Here is a 16532-nt window from a genome sequence, read left to right as displayed (position 1 = left end):
TTTGTGTGCTTATTTTTTAATATTTTTTTAATCAACATGCAGAGTGTTCAAGCTCCGCCCTCCCTTTTTACAGCTTCCCAACAGTTAGGTGGAAAGTATGTTATAGGGCTTTTACAAAATATTTAGAAGCTGTAAGTGGTATTAGATTTAGTGCTGAACGTAAAAAATACATCTTAGAGCACAATCTTGGGCTTGAAGGACAAGCCGTTCTGGAACATTTACCTCAACTTGTAGAACTGGAGGGTGAGGAGCCTCTGAATGAATTTGACCAGGCTGTCGCTATGTTAGAAAAACAATTTGACGTTGAGAGTAGTTTAGTTGTGGCTAGGCATAATTTCTTTACCAAAGAGCAAGAAACAGATGAAAGTATTGTATCGTATGTTGCATAGTTGCGCATTCTGGCTTCTGTGTGCAAATTTGAACATTTTACTTCACAGCTGATCAGAGATCAAATTGTGGTACGCTGTAGGGGTCGAAAAGTACAAGATAAGCTCCTAACGTTAAAAAATCCCTCATTACTAGAAACTATTTCTATTGTTAAAGTATAGAGTTATCCCATATAGCTTCTAAAGAGTTGAAACCAGACAAAACTGCTGTGGGAGTGATCAAAGAAGGGAAGGACCTTGGGGAAAAGCAAACCAGTGAACAAAAGGGAAGTAATTTACCTTTTGTCAACCAAGAAAAAAAAACGAGTCAACAAAGAAACGTGTTCAAAGTGCGGTTCCCCCTCACATTTTCCCAACTCCTGTGTGGGCCCTGCAAGGAATTCATCTTGTCGAAAGTGAGGAAGACAAGGGGGCCGATTCACAGAACTAACTTAAGACAAAATCCTAAACTTACTACTTTTGGTATTCACAGAAGTTAGGATTTTGTCTTAAGTTTGTCTTAAGACAGACTTAAGACAGACTTAAGACAGATTCCTAACTTAAGTCTGTCTTAAGTCTGTCTTAAGACAAACTTAAGACAAAATCCTACCTTCTGTGAATTACAAAAGTAGTAAGTTTAGGATTTTGTCTTAAGTTAGTTCTGTGAATCGGGCCCAAGGTCATTTTGCAAAAGTGTGTAATTCCAGAGCTAATATCATTGCGGTATGGGTTGACAATGATAAGTGTGACACGCTTTTGTAGTTCGGACTGGACTGTTCCCATGGGGCACAGGGTCAGCGCTGATTTGCATATTGCCATTGTCTAACCCAGGGTGGTGTGGAGTGGAAAAACGATGGATTTGGGCCCAGATCTTTGGACTGGGGTGAATGTGTGACATTGATCCACATTCTGTCCATCATTGTTGTGTTTGCAGTTACCGCTCTAAGTGTACTGGGGATGCTCAGACGTGGGTCCCAGGCACTCCACACCACTGGAATCAAGCTAGCCGGGCTGAAGAGAGGTGTTACTTCGAAACCGGGCCGGTCCTTGGATGCTTGTTTCCGTTCTGGGAAGGACATGGCTTTTGTAGTTCGGACTGGACTGTTCCCATGGGGCACAGGGTCAGCGCTGATTTGCATATTGCCATTGTCTAACCCAGGGTGGTGTGGAGTGGAAAAACTATGGATTTGGGCCAAGATCTTTGGACTGGGGTGAATGTGTGACATTGATCCACATTCTGTCCATCATTGTTGTGTTTGCAGTTACCGCTCTAAGTGTACTGGGGATGCTCAGACGTGAGTCCCAGGCACTCCACACCACTGGAATCAAGCTAGCCGGGCTGAAGAGAGGTGTTACCTCGAAACCGGGCCGGTCCTCGGATGCTTGTTTCCGTTCTGGGAAGGACATGGCTTTTGTAGTTCGGACCGGACTGTTCCCATGGGGCACAGGGTCAGCGCTGATTTGCATATTGCCATTGTCTAACCCAGGGTGGTGTGGAGTGGAAAAACGATGGATTTGGGCCCAGATCTTTGGACTGGGGTGAATGTGTGACATTGATCCACATTCTGTCCATCATTGTTGTGTTTGCAGTTACCGCTCTAAGTGTACTGGGGATGCTCAGACGTGAGTCCCAGGCACTCCACACCACTGGAATCAAGCTAGCCGGGCTGAAGAGAGGTGTTACCTCGAAACCGGGCTGGTCCTCGGATGCTTGTTTCCGTTCTGGGAAGGACATGGCTTTTGTAGTTCGGACTGGACTGTTCCCATGGGGCACAGGGTCAGCGCTGATTTGCATATTGCCATTGTCTAACCCAGGGTGGTGTGGAGTGGAAAAACGATGGATTTGGGCCCAGATCTTTGGACTGGGGTGAATGTGTGACATTGATCCACATTCTGTCCATCATTGTTGTGTTTGCAGTTACCGCTCTAAGTGTACTGGGGATGCTCAGACGTGAGTCCCAGGCACTCCACACCACTGGAATCAAGCTAGCCGGGCTGAATAGAGGTGTTACCTCGAAACCGGGCCGGTCCTCGGATGCTTGTTTCCGTTCTGGGAAGGACATGGCTTTTGTAGTTTGGACTGGACTGTTGCCATGGGGCACAGGGTCAGCGCTGATTTGCATATTGCCATTGTCTTACCCAGGGTGGTGTGGAGTGAAAAAACGATGGATTTGGGCCCAGATCTTTGGACTGGGGTGAATGTGTGACATTGATCAACATTCTGTCCATCATTGTTGTGTTTGCAGTTACCGCTCTAAGTGTACTGGGGATGCTCAGACGTGAGTCCCAGGCACTCCACACCACTGGAATCAAGCTAGCCGGGCTGAAGAGAGGTGTTATCTCGAAACCGGGCCGGTCCTCGGATGCTTGTTTCCGTTCTGGGAAGGACATGGCTTTTGTAGTTCGGACTGGACTGTTCCCATGGGGCACAGGGTCAGCACTGATTTGCATATTGCCATTGTCTAACCCAGGGTGGTGTGGAATGGAAAAACGATGGATTTGGGCCCAGATCTTTGGACTGGGGTGAATGTGTGACATTGATCCACATTCTGTCCATCGTTGTTGTGTTTGCAGTTACCGCTCTAAGTGTACTGGGGATGCTCAGACGTGAGTCCCAGGCACTCCACACCACTGGAATCAAGCTAGCCGGGCTGAAGAGAGGTGTTACCTCGAAACCGGCCGGTCCTCGGATGCTTGTTTCCGTTCTGGGAAGGACATGGCTTTTGTAGTTCGGACTGGACTGTTCCCATGGGGCACAGGGTCAGCGCTGATTTGCATATTGCCATTGTCTAACCCAGGGTGGTGTGGAGTGGACAAACGATGGATTTGGGCCCAGATCTTTGGACTGGGGTGAATGTGTGACATTGATCAACATTCTGTCCATCATTGTTGTGTTTGCAGTTACCGCTCTAAGTGTACTGGGGTTGCTCAGACGTGAGTCCCAGGCACTCCACACCACTGGAATAAAGCTAGCCGGGCTGAAGAGAGGTGTTACCTCGAAACCGGGCCGGTCCTCGGATGCTTGTTTCCGTTCTGGGAAGGACATGGCTTTTGTAGTTCGGACTGGACTGTTCCCATGGGGCACAGGGTCAGCGCTGATTTGCATATTGCCATTATCTAACCCAGGGTGGTGTGGAGTGGAAAAACGATGGATTTGGGCCCAGATCTTTGGACTGGGGTGAATGTGTGACATTGATCCACATTCTGTCCATCATTGTGTTTGCAGTTACCGCTCTAAGTGTACTGGGGATGCTCAGACGTGAGACCCAGGCACTCCACACCACTGGAATCAAGCTAGCCGGGCTGAAGAGAGGTGTTACCTCGAAACCGGGCCGGTCCTCGGATGCTTGTTTCGGTTCTGGGAAGGACATGGCTTTTGTAGTTCGGACTGGACTGTTCCCATGGGGCACAGGGTCAGCGCTGATTTGCATATTGCCATTGTCTAACCCAGGGTGGTGTGGAGTGGAAAAACGATGGATTTGGGCCAAGATCTTTGGACTGGGGTGAATGTGTGACATTGATCCACATTCTGTCCATCATTGTTGTGTTTGCAGTTACCGCTCTAAGTGTACTGGGGATGCTCAGACGTGAGTCCCAGGCACTCCACACCACTGGAATCAAGCTAGCCGGGCTGAAGAGAGGTGTTACCTCGAAACCGGGCCGGTCCTTGGATGCTTGTTTCCGTTCTGGGAAGGACATGGCTTTTGTAGTTCGGACTGGACTGTTCCCATGGGGCACAGGGTCAGCGCTGATTTGCATATTGCCATTGTCTAACCCAGGGTGGTGTGGAGTGGAAAAACGATGGATTTGGGCCCAGATCTTTGGACTGGGGTGAATGTGTGACATTGATCCACATTCTGTCCATCATTGTTGTGTTTGCAGTTACCGCTCTAAGTGTACTGGGGATGCTCAGACGTGAGTCACAGGCACTCCACACCACTGTAATCAAGCTAGCCGGGCTGAAGAGAGGTGTTACCTCGAAACCGGGCCGGTCCTCGGATGCTTGTTTCCGTTCTGGGAAGGACATGGCTTTTGTAGTTCGGACTGGACTGTTCCCATGGGGCACAGGGTCAGCGCTGATTTGCATATTGCCATTGTCTAACCCAGGGTGGTGTGGAGTGGAAAAACGATGGATTTGGGCCCAGATCTTTGGACTGGGGTGAATGTGTGACATTGATCCACATTCTGTCCATCATTGTTGTGTTTGCAGTTACCGCTCTAAGTGTACTGGGGATGCTCAGACGTGAGTCCCAGGCACTCCACACCACTGGAATCAAGCTAGCCGGGCTGAAGAGAGGTGTTACCTCGAAACCGGGCGGGTCCTCGGATGCTTGTTTCCGTTCTGGGAAGGACATGGCTTTTGTAGTTCGGACTGGACTGTTCCCATGGGGCACAGGGTCAGCGCTGATTTGCATATTGCCATTGTCTAACCCAGGGTGGTGTGGAGTGGAAAAACGATGGATTTGGGCCCAGATCTTTGGACTGGGGTGAATGTGTGACATTGATCCACATTCTGTCCATCATTGTTGTGTTTGCAGTTACCGCTCTAAGTGTACTGGGGATGCTCAGACGTGAGTCCCAGGCACTCCACACCACTGGAATCAAGCTAGCCGGGCTGAAGAGAGGTGTTACCTCAAAACCGGGCCGGTCCTCGGATGCTTGTTTCCGTTCTGGGAAGGACATGGCTTTTGTAGTTCGGACTGGACTGTTCCCATGGGGCACAGGGTCAGCGCTGATTTGCATATTGCCATTGTCTAACCCAGGGTGGTGTGGAGTGGAAAAACGATGGATTTGGGCCCAGATCTTTGGACTGGGGTGAATGTGTGACATTGATCCACATTCTGTCCATCATTGTTGTGTTTGCAGTTACCGCTCTAAGTGTACTGGGGATGCTCAGACGTGAGTCCCAGGCACTCCACACCACTGGAATCAAGCTAGCCGGGCTGAAGAGAGGTGTTACCTCGAAACCGGGCCGGTCCTCGGATGCTTGTTTCCGTTCTGGGAAGGACATGGCTTTTGTAGTTTGGACTGGACTGTTCCCATGGGGCACAGGGTCAGCGCTGATTTGCATTTTGCCATTGTCTAACCCAGGGTGGTGTGGAGTGGAAAAACGATGGATTTGGGCCCAGATCTTTGGACTGGGGTGAATGTGTGACATTGATCCACATTCTGTCCATCATTGTTGTGTTTGCAGTTACCGCTCTAAGTGTACTGGGGATGCTCAGACGTGAGTCCCAGGCACTCCACACCACTGGAATCAAGCTAGCCGGGCTGAAGAGAGGTGTTACCTCGAAACCGGGCCGGTCCTCGGATGCTTGTTTCCGTTCTGGGAAGGACATGGCTTTTGTAGTTTGGACTGGACTGTTCCCATGGGGCACAGGGTCAGCGCTGATTTGCATATTGCCATTGTCTAAGCCAGGGTGGTGTGGTGTGGAAAAATGATGGATTTGGGCCCAGATCTTTGGACTGGGGTGAATGTGTGACATTGATCCACATTCTGTCCATCATTGTTGTGTTTGCAGTTACCGCTCTAAGTGTACTGGGGATGCTCAGACGTGAGTCCCAGGCACTCCACACCACTGGAATCAAGCTAGCCGGGCTGAAGAGAGGTGTTACCTCGAAACCGGGCCGGTCCTCGGATGCTTGTTTCCGTTCTGGGAAGGACATGGCTTTTGTAGTTCGGACTGGACTGTTCCCATGGGGCACAGGGTCAGCGCTGATTTGCATATTGCCATTGTCTAACCCAGGGTGGTGTGGAGTGGAAAAACGATGGATTTGGGCCCAGATCTTTGGACTGGGGTGAATGTGTGACATTGATCCACATTCTGTCCATCATTGTTGTGTTTGCAGTTACCGCTCTAAGTGTACTGGGGATGCTCAGACGTGAGTCCCAGGCACTCCACACCACTGGAATCAAGCTAGCCGGGCTGAAGAGAGGTGTTACCTCGAAACCGGGCCGGTCCTCGGATGCTTGTTTCCGTTCTGGGAAGGACATGGCTTTTGTAGTTCGGACTGGACTGTTCCAATGGGGCACAGGGTCAGCGCTGATTTGCATATTGCCATTGTCTAACCCAGGGTGGTGTGGAGTGGAAAAACGATGGATTTGGGCCCAGATCTTTGGACTGGGGTGAATGTGTGACATTGATCCACATTCTGTCCATCATTGTTGTGTTTGCAGTTACCGCTCTAAGTGTACTGGGGATGCTCAGACGTGAGTCCCAGGCACTCCACACCACTGGAATCAAGCTAGCCGGGCTGAAGAGAGGTGTTACCTCGAAACCGGGCCGGTCCTCGGATGCTTGTTTCCGTTCTGGGAAGGACATGGCTTTTGTAGTTCGGACTGGACTGTTCCCATGGGGCACAGGGTCAGCGCTGATTTGCATATTGCCATTGTCTAACCCAGGGTGGTGTGGAGTGGAAAAACGATGGATTTGGGCCCAGATCTTTGGACTGGGGTGAATGTGTGACATTGATCCACATTCTGTCCATCATTGTTGTGTTTGCAGTTACCGCTCTAAGTGTACTGGGGATGCTCAGACGTGAGTCCCAGGCACTCCACACCACTGGAATCAAGCTAGCCGGGCTGAAGAGAGGTGTTACCTCGAAACCGGGCCGGTCCTCGGATGCTTGTTTCCGTTCTGGGAAGGACATGGCTTTTGTAGTTCGGACTGGACTGTTCCCATGGGGCACAGGGTCAGCGCTGATTTGCATATTGCCATTGTCTAACCCAGGGTGGTGTGGAGTGGAAAAACGATGGATTTGGGCCCAGATCTTTGGACTGGGGTGAATGTGTGACATTGATCCACATTCTGTCCATCATTGTTGTGTTTGCAGTTACCGCTCTAAGTGTACTGGGGATGCTCAGACGTGAGTCCCAGGCACTCCACACCACTGGAATCAAGCTAGCCGGGCTGAAGAGAGGTGTTACCTCGAAACCGGGCCGGTCCTCGGATGCTTGTTTCCGTTCTGGGAAGGACATGGCTTTTGTAGTTTGGACTGGACTGTTCCCATGGGGCACAGGGTCAGCGCTGATTTGCATATTGCCATTGTCTAAGCCAGGGTGGTGTGGTGTGGAAAAATGATGGATTTGGGCCCAGATCTTTGGACTGGGGTGAATGTGTGACATTGATCCACATTCTGTCCATCATTGTTGTGTTTGCAGTTACCGCTCTAAGTGTACTGGGGATGCTCAGACGTGAGTCCCAGGCACTCCACACCACTGGAATCAAGCTAGCAGGGCTGAAGAGAGGTGTTACCTCGAAACCGGGCCGGTCCTCGGATGCTTGTTTCCGTTCTGGGAAGGACATGGCTTTTGTAGTTCGGACTGGACTGTTCCCATGGGGCACAGGGTCAGCGCTGATTTGCATATTGCCATTGTCTAACCCAGGATGGTGTGGAGTGGAAAAACGATGGATTTGGGCCCAGATCTTTGGACTGGGGTGAATGTGTGACATTGATCCACATTCTGTCCATCATTGTTGTGTTTGCAGTTACAGCTCTAAGTGTACTGGGGATGCTCAGACGTGAGTCCCAGGCACTCCACACCACTGGAATCAAGCTAGCCGGGCTGAAGAGAGGTGTTACCTCGAAACCGGGCCGGTCCTCGGATGCTTGTTTCCGTTCTGGGAAGGACATGGCTTTTGTAGTTCGGACTGCACTGTTCCCATGGGGCACAGGGTCAGCGCTGATTTGCATATTGCCATTGTCTAACCCAGGGTGGTGTGGAGTGGAAAAACGATGGATTTGGGCCCAGATCTTTGGACTGGGGTGAATGTGTGACATTGATCCATATTCTGTCCATCATTGTTGTGTTTGCAGTTACCGCTCTAAGTGTACTGGGGATGCTCAGACGTGAGTCCCAGGCACTCCACACCACTGGAATCAAGCTAGCCGGGCTGAAGAGAGGTGTTACCTCGAAACCGGGCCGGTCCTCGGATGCTTGTTTCTGTTCTGGGAAGGACATGGCTTTTGTAGTTCGGACTGGACTGTTCCCATGGGGCACAGGGTCAGCGCTGATTTGCATATTGCCATTGTCTAACCCAGGGTGGTGTGGAGTGGAAAAACGATGGATTTGGGCCCAGATCTTTGGACTGGGGTGAATGTGTGACATTGATCCACATTCTGTCCATCATTGTTGTGTTTGCAGTTACCGCTCTAAGTGTACTGGGGATGCTCAGACGTGAGTCCGAGGCACTCCACACCACTGGAATCAAGCTAGCCGGGCTGAAGAGAGGTGTTACTTCGAAACCGGGCCGGTCCTCGGATGCTTGTTTCCGTTCTGGGAAGGACATGGCTTTTGTAGTTCGGACTGGACTGGACTGTTCCCATGGGGCACAGGGTCAGCGCTGATTTGCATATTGCCATTGTCTAACTCAGGGTGGTGTGGAGTGGAAAAATGATGGATTTGGGCCCAGATCTTTGGACTGGGGTGAATGTGTGACATTGATCCACATTCTGTCCATCATTGTTGTGTTTGCAGTTACCGCTCTAAGTGTACTGGGGATGCTCAGACGTGAGTCCCAGGCACTCCACACCACTGGAATCAAGCTAGCCGGGCTGAAGAGAGGTGTTACCTCAAAACCGGGCCGGTCCTCGGATGCTTGTTTCCGTTCTGGGAAGGACATGGCTTTTGTAGTTCGGACTGGACTGTTCCCATGGGGCACAGGGTCAGCGCTGATTTGCATATTGCCATTGTCTAACCCAGGGTGGTGTGGAGTGGAAAAACGATGGATTTGGGCCCAGATCTTTGGACTGGGGTGAATGTGTGACATTGATCCACATTCTGTCCATCATTGTTGTGTTTGCAGTTACCGCTCTAAGTGTACTGGGGATGCTCAGACGTGAGTCCCAGGCACTCCACACCACTGGAATCAAGCTAGCCGGGCTGAAGAGAGGTGTTACCTCGAAACCGGGCCGGTCCTCGGATGCTTGTTTCCGTTCTGGGAAGGACATGGCTTTTGTAGTTCGGACTGGACTGTTCCCATGGGGCACAGGGTCAGCGCTGATTTGCATATTGCCATTGTCTAACCCAGGGTGGTATGGAGTGGAAAAACGATGGATTTGGGCCCAGATCTTTGGACTGGGGTGAATGTGTGACATTGATCCACATTCTGTCCATCAGTGTTGTGTTTGCAGTTACCGCTCTAAGTGTACTGGGGATGCTCAGACGTGAGTCCCAGGCACTCCACACCACTGGAATCAAGCTAGCCGGGCTGAAGAGAGGTGTTACCTCGAAACCGGGCCTGTCCTCGGATGCTTGTTTCCGTTCTGGGAAGGACATGGCTTTTGTAGTTCGGACTGGACTGTTCCCATGGGGCACAGGGTCAGCGCTGATTTGCATATTGCCATTGTCTAACCCAGGGTGGTGTGGAGTGGAAAAACGATGGATTTGGGCCCAGATCTTTGGACTGGGGTGAATGTGTGACATTGATCCACATTCTGTCCATCATTGTTGTGCTTGCAGTTACCGCTCTAAGTGTACTGGGGATGCTCAGACGTGAGTCCCAGGCACTCCACACCACTGGAATCAAGCTAGCTGGGCTGAAGAGAGGTGTTACCTCGAAACCGGGCCGGTCCTCGGATGCTTGTTTCCGTTCTGGGAAGGACATGGCTTTTGTAGTTCGGACTGGACTGTTCCCATGGGGCACAGGGTCAGCGCTGATTTGCATATTGCCATTGTCTAACCCAGGGTGGTGTGGAGTGGAAAAACGATGGATTTGGGCCCACATCTTTGGACTGGGGTGAATGTGTGACATTGATCCACATTCTGTCCATCATTGTTGTGTTTGCAGTTACCGCTCTAAGTGTACTGGGATGCTCAGACGTGAGTCCCAGGCTCTCCACACCACTGGAATCAAGCTAGCCGGGCTGAAGAGAGGTGTTACCTCGAAACCGTGCCGGTCCTCGGATGCTTGTTTCCGTTCTGGGAAGGACATTTCTTTTGTAGTTCGGACTGGACTGTTCCCATGGGGCACAGGGTCAGCGCTGATTTGCATATTGCCATTGTCTAACCCAGGGTGGTGTGGAGTGGAAAAACGATGGATTTGGGCCCAGATCTTTGGACTGGGGTGAATGTGTGACATTGATCCACATTCTGTCCATCATTGTTGTGTTTGCAGTTACGTCTTTGGATGTGGTAAGTTCTCTGAATGACTTAATGTTAGTGGTTAAGGATGATTGTGAGGATTTTCTAGATCCCATTGTTGATGTCATTGTTGATGGAAAAACCTTACAATTACTTGTTGATTTGGTTGCAGGTATGACGATGATCACGGAGGAATTGTTTGAGTCTGTGTGGACTAATAAGTGTCTGGAACCTCCTGACAGAAATCCTGTCTCGTATGAGGGCAGGAGAATTTGGTTGAAAGTTTTTTTTTAGAGTAGTTTGGTCTTCAAAGAGAGATGCATCTCTGGAAAGGTGTATGTTGCCAAAAAAGGATTGAACATTTTAGGGTGGTACCACCAAGAGTTATTTGGTATGACCCTTAGGCCTGTGACGAAGGAACCTGTGTCTGTGGTGGATGATGGCGTACATCATGATGGTCCCTCTCCTTGGACTATCAAGTTCAGCAGTGTGTTTGATGACAACCTTGGACTTATTAAAGGGTTTAAACATCTTATCAAGGTGAAGGATCAAGCAGTTCCTGTAAAACACAAGTTGCATAATGTCCCTTTTAGCGTAAGAGATGATTTAGCAGAGGAACTTAAGAGAACGTGTGAGTCGGCTGTCATTGAGCCTGTGGAATCATTCTTGTGGTTAAGTCCCTTGGTTGTGGCCCGAACAAAAAAATGGTAATCTTAGGATCTGCATTGATTTACGTAGCCTTAACAAGGAAATATTGGTTGATTCACACTCTTTACCCCGTATCGATGATATTCTTATCAAATTTACAGGTTCAAACTGGTTTTCTAAGATTGATTTATCTTCCGCGTACCATCAGGTTGAGCTGGATTCATCTTCCAAACATCTTACTACTTTTGTTTCCCCTGTTGGAACTTTTCAGTTTAAATGGACGCCTTTGGGGCTCTCCTCGGCGGCCTCCGTGTTTCAGCGTATTATGGAAAAGGTTTTGGTCAGAATTGAATATACTGTTGTGTTCCAGGATGATATTCTGGTACCAGGAAAATGTAAAACTTCACTTGACAAGAATCTTACTGAAGTTTTGAACAGGGTACATGAGAAGGGGCTTGTTGCAAATAAGCCTAAATGTGTTTTTGGTGTAGAGTCTATTGAGTATCTGGGCCATCGTATTTCCAGTAAGGGAATTCTTCCAAGAGAGGGGTTGATTGATGCTATTGTAAAGGCTCCATGTCCTAAATCAAAGGAACAAGTGTCTCCGTTTTTTGGGATGTGTGAATTTTATTCTATATTCATCTCCAATTTTGCTGGTAAGACGGTTCATTTACGTGAACTTCTTAAAAAGAGGGCGACCTTTTTGTGGGATCAATTGTGCCAAGGTGAATTTGAAAAGGTTAAGTGCGAGGTTGGTGCTTCTAAAATTTTAAATCCTTTTGATCCTTCTTTGTAGTGCATTGTTTCAGTTGATGCTGGTTTGGATGGTCTTGGTTGAATGATAACGCAAATCAAGCAGGGTATCGAGCACACTGTTGGATTCTCATCCCGTTCTTGCATCAGAGTGAAAAAACTACTCCGTAATTGAGAGAGAGCTTTTAGCATGTTGTTGGGGTGTAGGAGATTCAAGACCTTTTAGTGGAGTAGGGCCTTCAAGCTGTTGACCGACCACACGCCTCATATTCCCATTTTGAATGGGGTTGTGGTAAAGGAACATTCCCCAGGATAGCCAGATTGAGTTCTAAATTGCTTCAGTACAATTCACTTGTCGATTACATTCCTAGCGGAAGAAATATTAGACCTGATTTTCTCTCTCGATCACCATTACCTTGTTGTGAGTCTGATTTTCCTGGGTGTGATGACGATGAGGAGTGTTTAATTGAAGCGGTGGATGTTTGCAATGTTGGGTGTTTTAATGAAAAGGAATGGTTTGATGCTTTGGATTCTGATTCTATACTCGGGTAGGTTAAGAATTATATTGTTCACAGATGGCTCAAATAGAAACACCTTGATTGCGAACTGCAGCCATTTTCAAAGATTGCAGATGAACTTTCACTTGAGGGTGGTGAAATGATTTTAAGTGGTGACAAGTTTGTGCCCTCAGTTTGTTTGAGAGATCGTATTGTTGATGCCAGACATGAGGGTCATCTTGGGCATACCAGCACCAAATGTAGAGTTTGTGCTGTTTATTAGTGGCCTTCCATGCGCCGTCAAATTTAAAATGCAGTCAAAGGTTGTATTATTTGCTGTTTAAGTGACAAAGTGGTTAAAACTGTTACTCTCCCTAAACTAGTGGTAGAGCTTCCTCTGGACCTTGGATGAAGATGGCCATTGATTTTGTTGGACCTTTCAATGTGTTACCTAACAGGTATAAGTTTGCTTTGGTGGTGGCGGATTATTATAGCAAATGGTGGGAGGTGCATTTTATTGTTGATCCCAACACTCATGAGGTCATCAGATTTTTTGAGAATCTTTTTGCCAGAGAAGGATTTCCTAAAGAAATAGTGTCAGATAGTGAGGTTAAATTTATTTCAAAGGAAATGTCCAATGTTCTTGGTCAATCTATCATTGTTCCCCGTTGTGTCGCTCTGTATCATCCCCAGACCAATGGTTTCATTGAGCGCATGAACCGTATTTTGGTTGAGTGTGTTCAGTGGGCGGTATCCAACAAGGTGGAGGTAAGGGAAGCTGTTCAGAGCATGTTGTGGGCTCATCGCACTACTGTGTGTGGTTGTGGGGAAGAGTCCTTTTGAATTGCTGCGAGGGAGAGTGGCCACTTTTGGTATGTGTCCTGCTTGGATGAGGCGATGAGGTTTGTGATCTAAATTGTCCATTCCTTTGTCTGGTGCAGGAGGTGGTAGAGAAATTTCCAAACCTAAAGGAGGTGGTGAATGTAGTAAATCTTCTCTTTCTGTTACCCCCAAATTTGTCAAGGATACGAAGGAATGGGATTCGAAAATCAGGGTGGGAGATAGGGTGAAAATTAAGATTCCTCACAATGTGCCTAAGGATTTGTCCAAATTTGGTCCACCTGTTTGTGTGGATTCTATTTCTCGTTACGCAGTCAGAGTTATAGGTAAGAGTTGGTGGAATATCTCAAGGATTTACAAAATTCCTGATTTTGTTGTACATCAAATGGGACTGGAAGTCAGTTCTGAACGTTCTTTGGAAAGTCTATCCAAGAAGTTTCTGGTTCTGATATCGTCAGGAGTCCTGTTCAATCTCCTTCTATGCGGAGAAGTGGTAGGAGAAGAGTTCCACCAAAACGAATGGATATTTAATCCTATGTAAATGCTTTTCATATATAACCTTATAGTTGATGTATCTGTTTTATTACACACGTGAAAGGTATTTATGCTTCCTATTTGGATGCATCCATTTTATTGCATTTAGCCTTATACACATTTTAATGCTTCCTTTGATCTGGTGTTTTTTCTTCTTTGGTTCCCCTTTCCTTTATTTTTCTCTTGTTTTCTTTTTTATATCTTGTGTGCAGTAAAGAAGGGAGATGTTGTAGTAATGTATTCTACTTCTCAGAATGTTTCCTAGCACCATGGTAATGGAATGTGTATACTTGAACTCCCAGGGTCTGTTGCTCATTTCCCTGGAAGCTGTGGAGACGAACGGTAATTAAACTTCAAGTGTAACCACCTACCTTATCATTGTGGTCACTTCAGTTATCCTCTGTATCTCACTCAGGGACCTCACCTGCTTACCAAGGGGGTGCGGTATTCCATCAAAGCTTATCACTTCAATGGGGCCGGTAACTCCTTTTACCAGCCCCATCAGCATTACCAGGCACTCCTAATGAGGGCTAAAATGGTGTTACACAGAATGTAAATAAAAGTGTTGCAAATTATATTGTGTATCAGAACTTCCACCTTTAAGTACTTAACAGTGTTGAGTAAAAATACCCTCTGAAGTAAGATACTGCTAATGTTCATCTAATAAAACTCTGATTCAAGCTCAAATGCGTCTTAAGTAACTGTTTAACCTGATAACCCAACCCATTAATTACAATACCAGCTCTGCTCTATTACTCACTATTGTCAGAAGGCAATGCAAATCACCCTCTAGAAAGCTGAAGGGCTAAAGGGTGAAAGCACTGGTAGCATTTAGATTTAAAGACACATTAATCAAAAATAATTGACAGCTTGCACAGTTTCTATGGGAGAAGAAAGTGACACTGCACTTCTGCCCCAGTAGGGGGCTCAAAGAAGTCTCACCACCTCGCAGCCCCACCTGCTTCCCCCACAACTTCCCACTTCTTAAACTAAAACTGACATAGGTGAAGGGATCATTATTAAGAAAATCATTTTTAAATAAAATGAAAGTAATGTTTGTATCAGCTCACAGACATGAAGTACTGTGTCACATAGTCTTTTTATAAAAATATCCAAAGTTCTGCTGCTTAATGCTGTTTAGAAGCATTTGAAGTCTTGCTTGACATTTTACTTGCTTGATTGTTTCTATCCACGACTGTATTCACCACAATGGCAGGGCACTGTTTTATAGAGGTTTCATCTGTGCCCTTTATGAGAATTAAAAAGCATACACTATTGGACAGCAAGGACAGGCAGGGAGTGCGGGCAGGGCCTGGCAGGACCCTGCAGTGAAGAGAGGGCATGATAGTAATACCAGCTCCCCGCTCTCTAAGTGGGGAGGAGGGCATGCCAGAGGTGCCAGTTATCTACTCACAGAGTGGAGAGAAGGCATGCTAGTGGTCAGGCTGGCAGGGTCAGACTGATTTGCATATAGCCATGTCTAAACTGGGGTGGCAGAGTGGGCTAAAGAACGGTGATGGATCAAACCCAGATCTTTTGACTGGGTGTGAGTGTTTGATTGGTTCAGATGCTCCGTCCATCACCACCCTCTTTTGTACCGCTTTGGCCGCCATAAGTGTGGCAGGGTATGCTCAGACGTGAGTCCCTTGCTCACTTTGCCACTGGATTCAAGCAAGCCGGGCTGAAGACGGCTGTAATGCCAGAAACCGGTCCTCGGAAGCTTGTTTCCAGTCCAGGGAAGGCATGGCTTGGCAGTTCGGGCTGGACTTTTCCCATGAGGCACAGGGTCAGACTGATTTGCATATAGCCATGTCTGAACAGAAGTGGCAGAGGGGCTAAAGAACGGTGATGGATCAAACCCAGATCTTTTGACTGGGTGTGAGTGTTTGATTGGTTCAGATGCTCCGTCCATCACCACCCTCTTTTATATGCCAGAGACTACATTGTGCTTACAGGCCTGAGACCTCAGGAGCAGGTAAATGGGACCATTAAAAACAGGATTGCAAAAATGTGTTAGGCGACAGGATTGAAATGGCCAGATGCCTTACCACTTGTTCTAATGACTTTGAGAAGCATTCCTGACAGGAAAATTGAACTGAGTCCACATGAGATTCTGATGGGTAGAGTGATGAGTCAGGCATATGTACCAGTCGATAAGTTGTTAACTATTAATGATGACATCATACTGGATTGCTGCAAAAACCTGTCTAATGTATTGACTTCTGTGTTCCATTAGGTGGGAACTGATTGAGACACAAAAAAGAAAAAAACAGCTCATGACTTAGTGCCTGGAGATTGGGTACGAATCAAGGTGCACCATAGAAGAAATTGCTTGGTGCCTCATTGGCAGAAACCCCAACAGGTTATTTTGGTTAGCACAACTGCAGTTAAATGTGCTGGTGTGAAGAGGTGGGTTCACGCGAGCCATACCATCCATGTGCCTGAACCTGAAAACCCAGACGAAGGTGAAAGTACCACTGATTCTGATGGTGAGCCAGAGGAAGATCCAGATTCTGAAGCTCGACAAGAACGTCGACATCTGGAAGTATCCGAGGCTAGTTCTGCATCAGAAGGAGAAGAGGAGATTGTTTGAGTACCACATTCTGAAGATCAATCTGAAGATCGACAATTGGTAAAAGAAACTGAGCAGAACAGAGATAAAACTGGTGATCAAGAAAATTCTGAAGAACAGTTTGAAAACTCTGAAGACAGGAGCGAAAATCCTAATACTGGAAAAGCGGAAGTAAACTCACGATACGGATGAGATTCCAAGTACCAGTTCTGGAGATGTTCCTAACGGAGTGAAAGAAC

The sequence above is a fragment of the Lissotriton helveticus genome, chromosome 11, assembly GCF_964261635.1.
Source record: "Lissotriton helveticus chromosome 11, aLisHel1.1, whole genome shotgun sequence".
NCBI classification, from domain to species: Eukaryota; Metazoa; Chordata; class Amphibia; order Caudata; family Salamandridae; genus Lissotriton; species Lissotriton helveticus.
Note: the sequence above shows the minus strand (reverse complement) of the source record.